At 46.6% G+C, this 10,857-nt stretch overlaps 15 pseudogenes; all 15 read right to left on the bottom strand.

The window, feature by feature from the left end:
- Positions 1 to 5,030: 5,030 nt before the first annotated feature.
- On the bottom strand, positions 5,031 to 5,149 carry LOC143978946 (5S ribosomal RNA; annotated as a pseudogene).
- Positions 5,150 to 5,261: 112 nt separating this feature from the next.
- On the bottom strand, positions 5,262 to 5,380 carry LOC143978304 (5S ribosomal RNA; annotated as a pseudogene).
- Positions 5,381 to 5,487: 107 nt separating this feature from the next.
- On the bottom strand, positions 5,488 to 5,606 carry LOC143979806 (5S ribosomal RNA; annotated as a pseudogene).
- A 107-nt stretch (positions 5,607 to 5,713) lies between these two features.
- Positions 5,714 to 5,832, bottom strand: LOC143978945 (5S ribosomal RNA; annotated as a pseudogene).
- A 112-nt stretch (positions 5,833 to 5,944) lies between these two features.
- LOC143978303 (5S ribosomal RNA) lies at positions 5,945 to 6,063 on the bottom strand (annotated as a pseudogene).
- A 559-nt stretch (positions 6,064 to 6,622) lies between these two features.
- On the bottom strand, positions 6,623 to 6,741 carry LOC143979385 (5S ribosomal RNA; annotated as a pseudogene).
- Positions 6,742 to 6,848: 107 nt separating this feature from the next.
- LOC143979486 (5S ribosomal RNA) lies at positions 6,849 to 6,967 on the bottom strand (annotated as a pseudogene).
- A 111-nt stretch (positions 6,968 to 7,078) lies between these two features.
- LOC143979773 (5S ribosomal RNA) lies at positions 7,079 to 7,199 on the bottom strand (annotated as a pseudogene).
- Positions 7,200 to 7,305: 106 nt separating this feature from the next.
- LOC143978443 (5S ribosomal RNA) lies at positions 7,306 to 7,424 on the bottom strand (annotated as a pseudogene).
- Positions 7,425 to 7,531: 107 nt separating this feature from the next.
- On the bottom strand, positions 7,532 to 7,650 carry LOC143979161 (5S ribosomal RNA; annotated as a pseudogene).
- A 464-nt stretch (positions 7,651 to 8,114) lies between these two features.
- Positions 8,115 to 8,233, bottom strand: LOC143979608 (5S ribosomal RNA; annotated as a pseudogene).
- Positions 8,234 to 8,557: 324 nt separating this feature from the next.
- On the bottom strand, positions 8,558 to 8,675 carry LOC143979828 (5S ribosomal RNA; annotated as a pseudogene).
- Positions 8,676 to 8,997: 322 nt separating this feature from the next.
- Positions 8,998 to 9,116, bottom strand: LOC143979757 (5S ribosomal RNA; annotated as a pseudogene).
- A 107-nt stretch (positions 9,117 to 9,223) lies between these two features.
- LOC143979244 (5S ribosomal RNA) lies at positions 9,224 to 9,342 on the bottom strand (annotated as a pseudogene).
- A 107-nt stretch (positions 9,343 to 9,449) lies between these two features.
- Positions 9,450 to 9,568, bottom strand: LOC143979413 (5S ribosomal RNA; annotated as a pseudogene).
- Between the last annotated feature and the right edge of the window lie 1,289 nt (positions 9,569 to 10,857).

Genomic DNA, 10,857 nt, shown 5'->3' with positions numbered 1-10,857 from the left:
TATCTGAACAGATCAATATCTGATCTGATCAGATCTATACTAGCGTCCCCATCAGTTTAGGGTTCCAAAAAAATGCATCGTTAGCGGGATCAGCCCAGATACCTGCTAGCACCTGCGTTTTGCCCCTCCGCCCAGCCCACCCAAGTGCAGTATCGATCGATCACTGTCACTTACAAAACACTAAACACATAACTGCAGCGTTCGCAGAGTCAGGCATGATCCCTGCGATCGCTAACAGTTTTTTTTGGTAGCGTTTTATATTTAGATCCTGAAGGCGGTGCTTGGTTTTCAGGGTCCCGGACGCGGCTAGGCTCCCAAAAATTCCCCCACATGTGGTATCCCCATACTCGGGAGAAGCAGCAGAATTTATTTTGGGGTGTAATTTCACTTATGCCCATAGCATGTGTGAGCAATATATCATTTAGTGACAACTTTGTGCAAAAAAAAAAAAGTTTGTAATATTCCCGTAACTTGTGGCAAAATATAAAATATTTCATGAACTCAACATGCCTCTCAGTAAATAGCTTGGGGTGTCTACTTTCCAAAATGGGGTCAGTTGGGGGGGGGGGGGTTGTGCTATTTTGGCATTTTATGGCCTTCAAAACAGTGATAGGTAGTGAGGAGTGAAATCAAAAATGTGCACCCTTAGAAATCCTGAAGGCAGTGATTGGTTTTCGGGGTGCCGTACGCGGCTAGACGCCAAAAAGTCCCCCACATGTGGTATCCCCGTACTCAGGAGAAGCAGCAGAATTTATTTTGGGGTGTAATTTCACTTATGCCCATAGCATATGTGAGCAATATATCATTTAGTGACAACTTTGTGCAAAAAAAAAAGTTTGTAATATTCCCGCAACTTGTGGCAAAATATAAAATATTTCATGGACTCAACTCAGTAAATAGCTTGGAGTGTCTACTTTCCAAAATGCGGTCATTTGGGGGGGGGGGTTGTGCTATTTTGGCATTTTATGGCCTTCGAAACTGTGATAGGTAGGGAGGAGTGAAATCAAAAATTTGCACCCTTAGAAATCCTGAAGGCAGTGATAGGTTTTCAGGGTTCCGTACGCGGCTAGACTCCCTAAAAGTCCCACACATGTGGTATCCCCATACTCGGGAGAAGCAGCAGAATATATTTTGGGGTGCAATTCCACATATAACTATGGAATGTGTGAGCAATATATCATTTAGTGACAACTTTTTGTAAACTTTTTTTTTGTTGTCATTATTCAATCACTTGGGACAAAAAAAAATTCAATGGGTTCAACATGCCCCCTCAGCAATTTCCTTGGGGTGTCTACTTTCCAAAATGGGGTCATTTGGGGGGGTTTGTACTGCCCTGCCATTTTAGCACCTCAAGAAATTTTACTAAAGACATTTACCTGAATACATTTTGGCCTAAATGTATGACTAAAATTGAGTTTATTCGATTTTTCTTATAATAAAAAGTAGAAAATATCTTTTTTTTTTTTTTAAACATTTTCAGTCTTTTTCCTTTTATATCGTAAAAAATAAAAATCGCAGAGGCAATCAAATACCATCAAAAGAAAGCTCTATTTGTGGGAAGAAAATGACGCAAATTTAGTTTGGGTACAACATTGTATGACCGCGCAATTACCAGTTAAAGCCAATTACCAGTTAAAGGTCCTTAGGCTGACAATTGGTCCGGGGCTTAAGTGGTTAAAGTTTAAATTCTTAGCATCCCACAAGCCACATATCCTATTTCTACAGGAGACGCATCTTGTGGGAAGTAGGATATTGGCTCTGCATAGATCTTGGGTGAGGGAGGCATTTCACTCCACATACTCGACCTATGCGAGAGGAGTCGCAATCTTAAATAAAGCCCTACTGTGTAAAGTTGAGAGAGTGATTTCGTACCGCAATGGCAGTTATATCATTTTATTACTGGAACTCCATTCAGTTCTTTTAGGCTTTTGTAAATGTCTATTTGCCCCCTCCTTTAGATCCCACCCTACTTTTCTCCATTAGCGAAAAATTAACTCCCCTCCCCTCTACACATATCATCTTTGCGGGGGACTTCAATTCAATTCTCAACCCAGACCTAGATTCCTCCAACCCTCCGCGCACAGTTTACCCTGACCTTGCTTAATGGGCGGACAGCTTTGCTCTATCTCAGCTATGGAGATGGAAAATATACTAATTCCAAAGTTTTTTCACATCTGTCCACAACGCATAAATCTGGCTCCAGAATAGACTTCGCTTTTGGCAGTACCTCAGTGATCCCTAAAGTTTCTGGGGCCTCGTATCTCCCAGCGTGACTATCTGACCACTCCGCTTGAAATATGCGTCAAGTTAAGTAGACGAAAAGATCCAGGCACCTGGAGGCTATCTCCCAGATGGATTAGCCATGACAGTGTAGTCAAACTCTTATCTCCTCAACTAGAAGACTACTGGTCTCACAACATGGACAGGGTTTCCCCTGGGGTGGTGTGGGATGCCTTCAAGGCCACGGCCCGAGGCTCTTACATTTCGGCCATTAAACTCACCAGATCTGATTGTGCTCCTGAAACCTCTAGATTAGAGAGTCTGGAGACAGGCACTTCTGCCTCCTTTGCTGAGCATCTTACACCATCCAATAATGTACAACTAGCCCAAGCCAGGAGGAATATAGCTCTACATTATACCTCTCTAACCCATGTCCGCTTACTGTCTGGTAAAATATTTGAATCGGGCAATTAAAAATGACCGCCTGCTAGCTAATCTGTTGGCTGACCTGCATCCCCAAACTATAATCCCTGAATTTTTATCAGAGTTCGGGACCAGTGTCCCTTACCCTAACACAGTCCTTCACTAATTTTTTTTTCTTCTTTAGAAACATATCACCAACCCAGTTGCCCAGCTCCTGAGACTATTGACTCAGCACTACAAAAATTACAGCTCCCCTACTTGCCAGCCGCAGAGATGGAGGCCCCAATAACGACCCATGAGATAGAGTTGGCCATCGCCTCACTCCGCCCCTCCAAAACCACTGGACCAGGTGGCCTCCCAGGTGACTGGTACAAAAGGTACACCAAGCTTATAGCCCCCAAGCATCAGCTACTTTTCTCCCACAGCTTAGAGGTTAACTCCTTACCGCCCACTATGTACGGTGCTCACATTATACTCATCCCTCAACCGGGCAAAGATCTCAAACACTGTGCCTCCTACAGGTCCATTTCTCTGTTAATCTACGACCTAAAAATTCTGGCCAAAGTCCTCGCCACTAGGGTGGTCAAAGTAATGCCTGAACTGGTTGACACCGATCAAATCGGGTTCATGCCAGGAAAATCCACTGATATTAATCTGCGAAGAGTTCTCACTCATCTGCAGCTGCCAAATTCTCATTCCCAAACCAGTGTAATGGTTGCATTAGATATTGAAAAAGACTTTGATACGGTAATCTGGCAATACATGAAATCAGTCCTAGAGCCATTTAGTTTCGGTCCCTTCTTTTGCAAGTGGATAGACATATTATACAAATCCCCAGTAGCGCAAGTCAAATTAGGGGGCCTGCTGTCTGATCCCTTCCCAGTAGTGAGAGGTACTAGGCAGGGTTGTCCCCTCTCCCCATTTTTGTTCGACCTGGTTATGAAACCCATGGCTACGGCTTTCAGGAACTGAAATGACCCGGGACCCTCCCTCTGTGCTGCTCTGAACATTATTTCTGAATTTTCCGAATTATTTGGGCTAAGAGTCAATTGGAACAAATCTCAAGCACTCCCTATTGACCCTCAGGCAAATCTTCATGCAGACCCCTCTGTTTCCTTGACTTGTTCCTCCTCTGTCTGATATTTGTGAATTGACATTACCCCTAGAATCTCTGATCGTGCTAAATTAAATCTATACCCCTTACTCACTCAACTCAAACTTTGTGCCTTTCAATAACCTGCCATTTTCCCTTATAGGCAGGATAAACCTACTCAAAATGAAATTCCTCCCAGTTTTTCTTTATACTCTGAGGCACTCCCCAATTTGGATCCCCAAATCTTTCTCTCAAAACATTGACTCCACCATAACCTCCTTTCGGTGGAAGTCTAGCCCAGCCCAGAATTAATGAAGCTATACTCAAAAGGTCCTTGACAGAGGGTAGTCTGGCCTGTCCGGATCTTCAGAAATATTTTTTTGCTGCACCACTATCCCACGCCCATATCTGGTTAGCCTCAGATGACACCAGTGCTGCTATAGTCCTTGAGTCCCTGCACCTCGGTTCATACGAGATGCTGAGAAATGCTCTACATAGAGGTGTTAGGGCCCCCTCTCCTCTCACACTCTCCATGAAGGTGATGATCAGGGCTTGGCAACTAGTGGTATGTAAACTACAAGGAGACCCCCACACTAGATCTCCAGACACCCCCCGTGGCTCAACCCATATTTGCTAGTGTTTCAATTTGTCCTGGACCCAGGGTTCTGGGCTGCAGGGGTATCAAAAAACTGTAGATCGGCTGCATTCAGGGTGATGAGGCTGTAGGCTAGCTCTCTGGCCACTCTCAACCCTCTTGATAAATGCCAAGATGGTCATCTCGTCAAACAAGCAGAAAAATAAACAGGTCATCGACGCCAACAACATATTGAAACAAAGGCTAAAACATCTGGTATTCCCAGGCAGTCCCCCATCCAGGTACTAACCAGACCCAACCCTGCTTGGCATCTGAGATAGGGCGCATTCAGGGTGATGTGGCCGTAGGCAAGCTCTCTGGCCTCTCTCAACCCTCTTGACAAACGCCAAGATGGTCACCTCGGCAAACAAGCAGAAAAATAAACAGGTTGTCGATGCCAACAACATATTAAAAATAGGCCTACGGCACTTGGTATTCCCAGACGGTCTCCCATCCAGGTAATAACCGGCTCTTCCCTGCTTGGCATCCAAAATCAGACGCGATCGGGAGCATTCAGAGATCAGGCGCATTCAGAGTGATTTTGCCGTAGGCGAGCTCTCTGGCCACTCTCAACCCTCTTGACAAACACCAAGATGGTCACCTCGGCAAACAAGCAGAAAAATAAACAGGTCGTCGATGCCAACAACATATTAAAAAAAAAGCCTACGGCACCTGGTATTGCCAGGTGGTCTCCCCTCCATGTACTAACCAGGCCCGACCCTGCTTAGCATCTGAGATCATAAGAGATCAGGCACATTCAGGGTGATGTGGCCGTAGGCGAGTTCTCTGGCCACTCTCAACTGTCTTGACAAATGCCAAGATGGTCACCTCGGCAAACATGCAGAAAAATAAACAGGTCGTCGACGTCAACAACATATTGAAAAAAAAAAAAGCCTACGGCACCTAGTATTCTCAGGCGGTCTCCCATCCAGGTACTAACCAGGCCCGACCCTGCTTAGCATCCAATATCAGACGAGATCAGGTGTATTCAGGGTGATGTGGCCGTAGGCGAGCTCTCTGGCCACTCTCAACCCTTTTGACAAACGCCAAGAAGGTCACTTCTGCAAACAAGCATAAAAATAAACAGGTCGTCGACACCAACAACATATTAAAAAAAAGCCTACGGCACCTGGTATTGCCGGGCAGTCTCCCATCCAGGTACTAACTATGCCCGACCCTTCTTAGCATCCGAGATCAGACAAGATCAGGTGCATTCAGGGTGATGTGGCTGTAGGCGAGCTCTCTGGCCACTCTCAACCCTCTTGACAAACGCCAAGAAGGTCACTTCTGCAAACAAGCATAAAAATAAACAGGTCGTCGACACCAACAACATATTAAAAAAAAGCCTACGGCACCTGGTATTGCCAGGTGGTCTCCCCTCCATGTACTAACCAGGCCCGACCCTGCTTAGCATCTGAGATCATAAGAGATCAGGCACATTCAGGGTGATGTGGCCGTAGGCGAGTTCTCTGGCCACTCTCAACTGTCTTGACAAATGCCAAGATGGTCACCTCGGCAAACATGCAGAAAAATAAACAGGTCGTCGACGTCAACAACATATTGAAAAAAAAAAAAGCCTACGGCACCTAGTATTCTCAGGCGGTCTCCCATCCAGGTACTAACCAGGCCCGACCCTGCTTAGCATCCAATATCAGACGAGATCAGGTGTATTCAGGGTGATGTGGCCGTAGGCGAGCTCTCTGGCCACTCTCAACCCTCTTGACAAACGCCAAGAAGGTCACTTCTGCAAACAAGCATAAAAATAAACAGGTCGTCGACACCAACAACATATTAAAAAAAAGCCTACGGCACCTGGTATTGCCGGGCAGTCTCCCATCCAGGTACTAACTATGCCCGACCCTTCTTAGCATCCGAGATCAGACAAGATCAGGTGCATTCAGGGTCAAGTGGTCATAGGCGAGCCCTCTGGCAACTCTCAACCCTCTTGACAAAACCCAAGAAGGTCACCTCGGCAAACAAGCAGAACAATAAACAGGTCGTCGACACCAACAACATATTAAAAAAAAGCCATGGGCAACTGATTTTCCCAGGTGGTCTCCCACCCAGGTACTAACCAGGCACGACCCTGCTTAGCATCCAAGATCAGACGAGATCAGGGGTATTCAGGGTGATGTGGCTGTAGGCGAACTCTCTGGCCACTCTCAACCCTCTTGACAAACGCCAAGAAGGTCACCTCGGCAAACAAGCAGAAAAATAAACAGGTCGTCGACGCCAACAACATATTAACAAAAAGCCTACGGCACCTGGTATTGCCAGGCGGTCTCCCCTCCAGGTACTAACCAGACCCGACCCTGCTTAGCATCCGAGATCATACGAGTTCGGGCACATTCAGGGTGATGCGGCCGTAGGCGGGTTCTCTGGCCAGTCTCAATTGTCTTGACAAATGCCAAGATGGTCACCTCGGCAAACATGCAGAAAAAAAAACAGGTCGTCGACGTCAACAACATATAAAAGAAAAGCCTACGGCACCTAGTATTCTCAGGCGGTCTCACATCCAGGTACTAACCAGGCCCGACGCTGCTTAGCATTCAAGATCAGACGAGATCAGGCGCATTCAGGGTGATGTGGCCGTAGGCGCTCTCTCTGGCCACTCTCAACCCTCTTGACAAATGCCAAGATGGTCACGTCGACAAACATGCAGAAAAATAAACATGTCGTCGAAGCCAACAACATATAAAAAAAAAAAAAGCCTACAGCACCTGGTATTCCCAGGCGGTCAACCCATCCATGTACTAAGCAGGCCCGAACCCTGCTTAGCATCCGAGATCAAACGAGATCGTGCACATTCAGGGTGATGTGGTCATAGGCGAGCTCTTTGGCCACTCTCAACCCTCTTGACAAATGCCAAGAATGTCACCTCAGCAAAGAAGCAGAAAAATAAACAGGTCATTGACGCCAACAACATAATAAAAAAAGCCTACAGCACCTGGTTTTAGCAGGTGGTCTCCCATCCAGGTACTAACCAGACACGACCCTGCTTAGCATCCGAGATCAGACGAGATCAGGTGCATTCAGGGTGATGTGGCCGTAGGCAACCTCTCTGGCCACTCGCAACCCTCTTGACAAATGCCAAGATGGTCACCTTGGCAAACAAGCAGAAGAATAAACAGGTCGTCGACGCCAACAACATATTAAAAAATAGCCTACAGCGCGTGGTATTCCCAGGCGGTCTCCCATCCAAGTACTAACCAGGCACGACCCTGCTTAGTATCCGAAATCAGACAAGATCGGGCGCATTCAGGGTGATGTGGCCGTAGGCAAGCTCAGTGGCCACTCTCAACCCTTTTGACAAATGCCAAGATGGTCACCTCAGCAAACAAGCAGAAAAATAAACAGGTCGTCGACACTAACAACATATTAAAAAAATCCTGCGGCACCTGGTATTCCTAGGCGTCTCCCATCCAGGTACTAACCAGGCCTGACACTGCTTAGCCTCCGAGATAAGATGAGATCAGGAACGCATTCAGGGTGATGTGGCCGTAAGCGAGCTCTCTGGCCACTCTCAACCCTGTTGACAAATGCCAAGCTTGTCACCTCGCCAAACAAGCAAAAAAATAAACAGGTCGTCGACGAGATCTGATGAGATTGGGCGTATTCAGGGTGATGTGGCCATAAGCGAGCTCTCTGGCCACTCTCAACCCTCTTGACAAATGCCAAGATGGTCACCTCGGCAAACAAGCAGAAAAATAAACAGGTCGTCGACGCCAACAACATATTAAAAAAAGCCTACGGCAGCTGGTATTTCCAGGCGGTCTCCCATCCAGGTACTAACCAGACCCGACCATGCTTAGCATTGGAGATTAGATGAGATCGGGTGCATTCAGGATGATGTGGCCATAGGCGAGCTCTCTGGCCATTCTCAACCCTCTTGGCAAAGGACAAGATGGTCACCAGGGTAACCAAGCAGAAAAATAAACAGGTCATTGACGCCAAAAACCTATTGATAATAAAAGTCTACGGCACCTGGTATTCTCAGGTGGTCTCCCATCCAGGTAATAACCCGGCCCGACACTACTTAGCTTCCGAAATCAGGCGCATTCCGGGCGATGTGGCCATAGGTGAGCTCTCTGGCCACTCTCAACCCTCTTGACAAATGCCAAGATGGTTACCTCAGCAAACAAGCAGAAAAATGAACAAGTCGTCAACGCCAGCAACATATTTAAAAAAGCGTACGGCACCTAGTGTTCCGAGGCGATCTCACATCCAGGTACTAACCAGGCCGACCCTGCTTAGCATCCGAGATCAGACGAGATCGGGCACATTCAGGGTGATGTGGCCTTAGGGACGCTTTCTGACCACTCTCAACCCTCTTGACAAATGCCAAGATGGTCACCTCGGCAAACAAGCAGAAAAATAAACAGGTCGTCGACGCCAACAACATATTAAAAAAAGCCTACGGCACCTGGTATTCCCAAGCGGTCTACCATGCATGTACTAAGCAGGCCTGACCCTGCTTAGCGTACGAGATCGGGCACATTCAGGGTGATGTGGCAGTAGGTGAACTCTCTGGCCACTCTAAACCCTCTTGACAAACGCCAAGATGGTCACCTCGGCAAACAAGCAGAAAGATAAACAAGTCCTCGACACCAATAACATATTAACAAAAAGCCTTCGGCACCTGGTATTCCCAGGCGGTCTCCCATCCAGGTACTAACCAGGTCTGACTCTGCTTAGCATCCGGGAACAGACGAGATCGAGCGCATTCAGGGTGATGTGGCTATAGGCGAGCTCTCTGGCCACTCTCAACCCTCTTGACAAAAGCCAAAATGATCACCTCGGCAAATATGCAGAAAAATAAACAGGTCGTCGACGACAACAACATATAAAAAAAAAACCTACGGCACCTGGTATTCTCAGGCGGTCTCCCATCCAGTTACTAACCAGGCCTGACCCTGCTTAGCATCTGAGATCAGACGAGATCAGGCGCATTATGGGTGATGTGGCCATAGGCGAGCTCTCTGGTCACTGTCGACCCTCTTGACAAACGCCAAGATGGTCATTTCAGCAAACAAGGAGAAAAATAAATAGGTCGTCGACGCCAACAAAATATTAAAAAAAGGCCTAAGTCATCTGTTATTCCCAGGCAGTCTCCCACCCAGGTACTAACCAGGCCCGACCCTGCTTAGCATCCGAGATCAGACGAGATCAGGCGCATTCAGGGTGATGTAGCCATAGGCGAGCTCTCTAGCCACTCTCAACCCTCTTGACCAGGGGTGTCCAAACTTTTTTCAAAGTGGGCCAGATTTGATGAAGTGAACATGCCTGAGGGCTGACCATTTTGCCTGACATTCTTTGAACCATTGAAAATTCGGTCTAAGTGTGTCCATCCGAGCACGAATACACTGCCCAACAAGAATTCTCTTGCCTTTGTTGCACTCGTTCCCAACACACAGACGAATGCTCTGCACTTTAGGGGGCACCGTTAATTCTTAATGGTACCCCACACATTGGAAAATGTAGGGTGCTTTTGGTGCAGTGCAATAAAAAAAAAAAAAAAAAAAAGAAGCTTGGGGGCTTCTTTCCCTGCATTTTTGTGAGTAGGGAAGTCCATTGAAATTAATGGGCTGCCCTACACACAGTACGCAGCCACACAGATGTTGCATTTACGGGCTTAAAACAGGTGGTGAGGAGGCAACATAATGCCTCTTTACCACCATTCAAATGCCTCTGCAAAGAGATCTGTGCATGGATTGCTTTTCAGAGGAGCAGGAGTCCTGGCTAATATCACACACAAGCCCTACAAAAGCAGTTTTGATGGTATAAGAATGGGGGTCCGGATTAAAAGTAACATACACACAGACACAAGCACACAAATGCAGGCACACATACAGACAAATGCACGCCGCACACACATGCAGACACATGCATACACATACATACAGACATATATGCACACACATACATACAGACATACATACAGACACATGCATACACATACACATACTTACAGACACATACAGAAATACATACAGACACACATGCACACACATACAGACATACAGACACATGTGCACACACACGTACATACAGACATATATACAGACACACACATACACATACACACACACACAGACATACATACTGACACATGGGCACACACACATACATACAGACATAAATGCACACACATACAGACATACATACAGACACATGTGCACACACACATACAGACATACATACAGACACATGTGCACACACACATACATACAGACACATGTGCAAACACACAGACACATGTGCACACACACACACAGACACATGTGCACACACACACACACACATACAGACACATGTGCACACACATACAGACACATGTGCACACAGACACATGTGCACACACATACAGACACATGTGCGCATACACATACAGACACATGTGCACACACACATACATACAGAAACATGTGCACACACACACATACATACAGAAACATGTGCACACACACACACACACACATACACATGT

The sequence above is a fragment of the Lithobates pipiens genome, unplaced genomic scaffold (assembly GCF_037356315.1).
Source record: "Lithobates pipiens isolate NorthernLeopardFrog02 unplaced genomic scaffold, aLitPip1_a1.2 Scaffold_13, whole genome shotgun sequence".
Lineage (NCBI taxonomy): Eukaryota > Metazoa > Chordata > Amphibia > Anura > Ranidae > Lithobates > Lithobates pipiens.
Note: the sequence above shows the minus strand (reverse complement) of the source record. Positions and strands in the feature narration are given on the sequence as shown.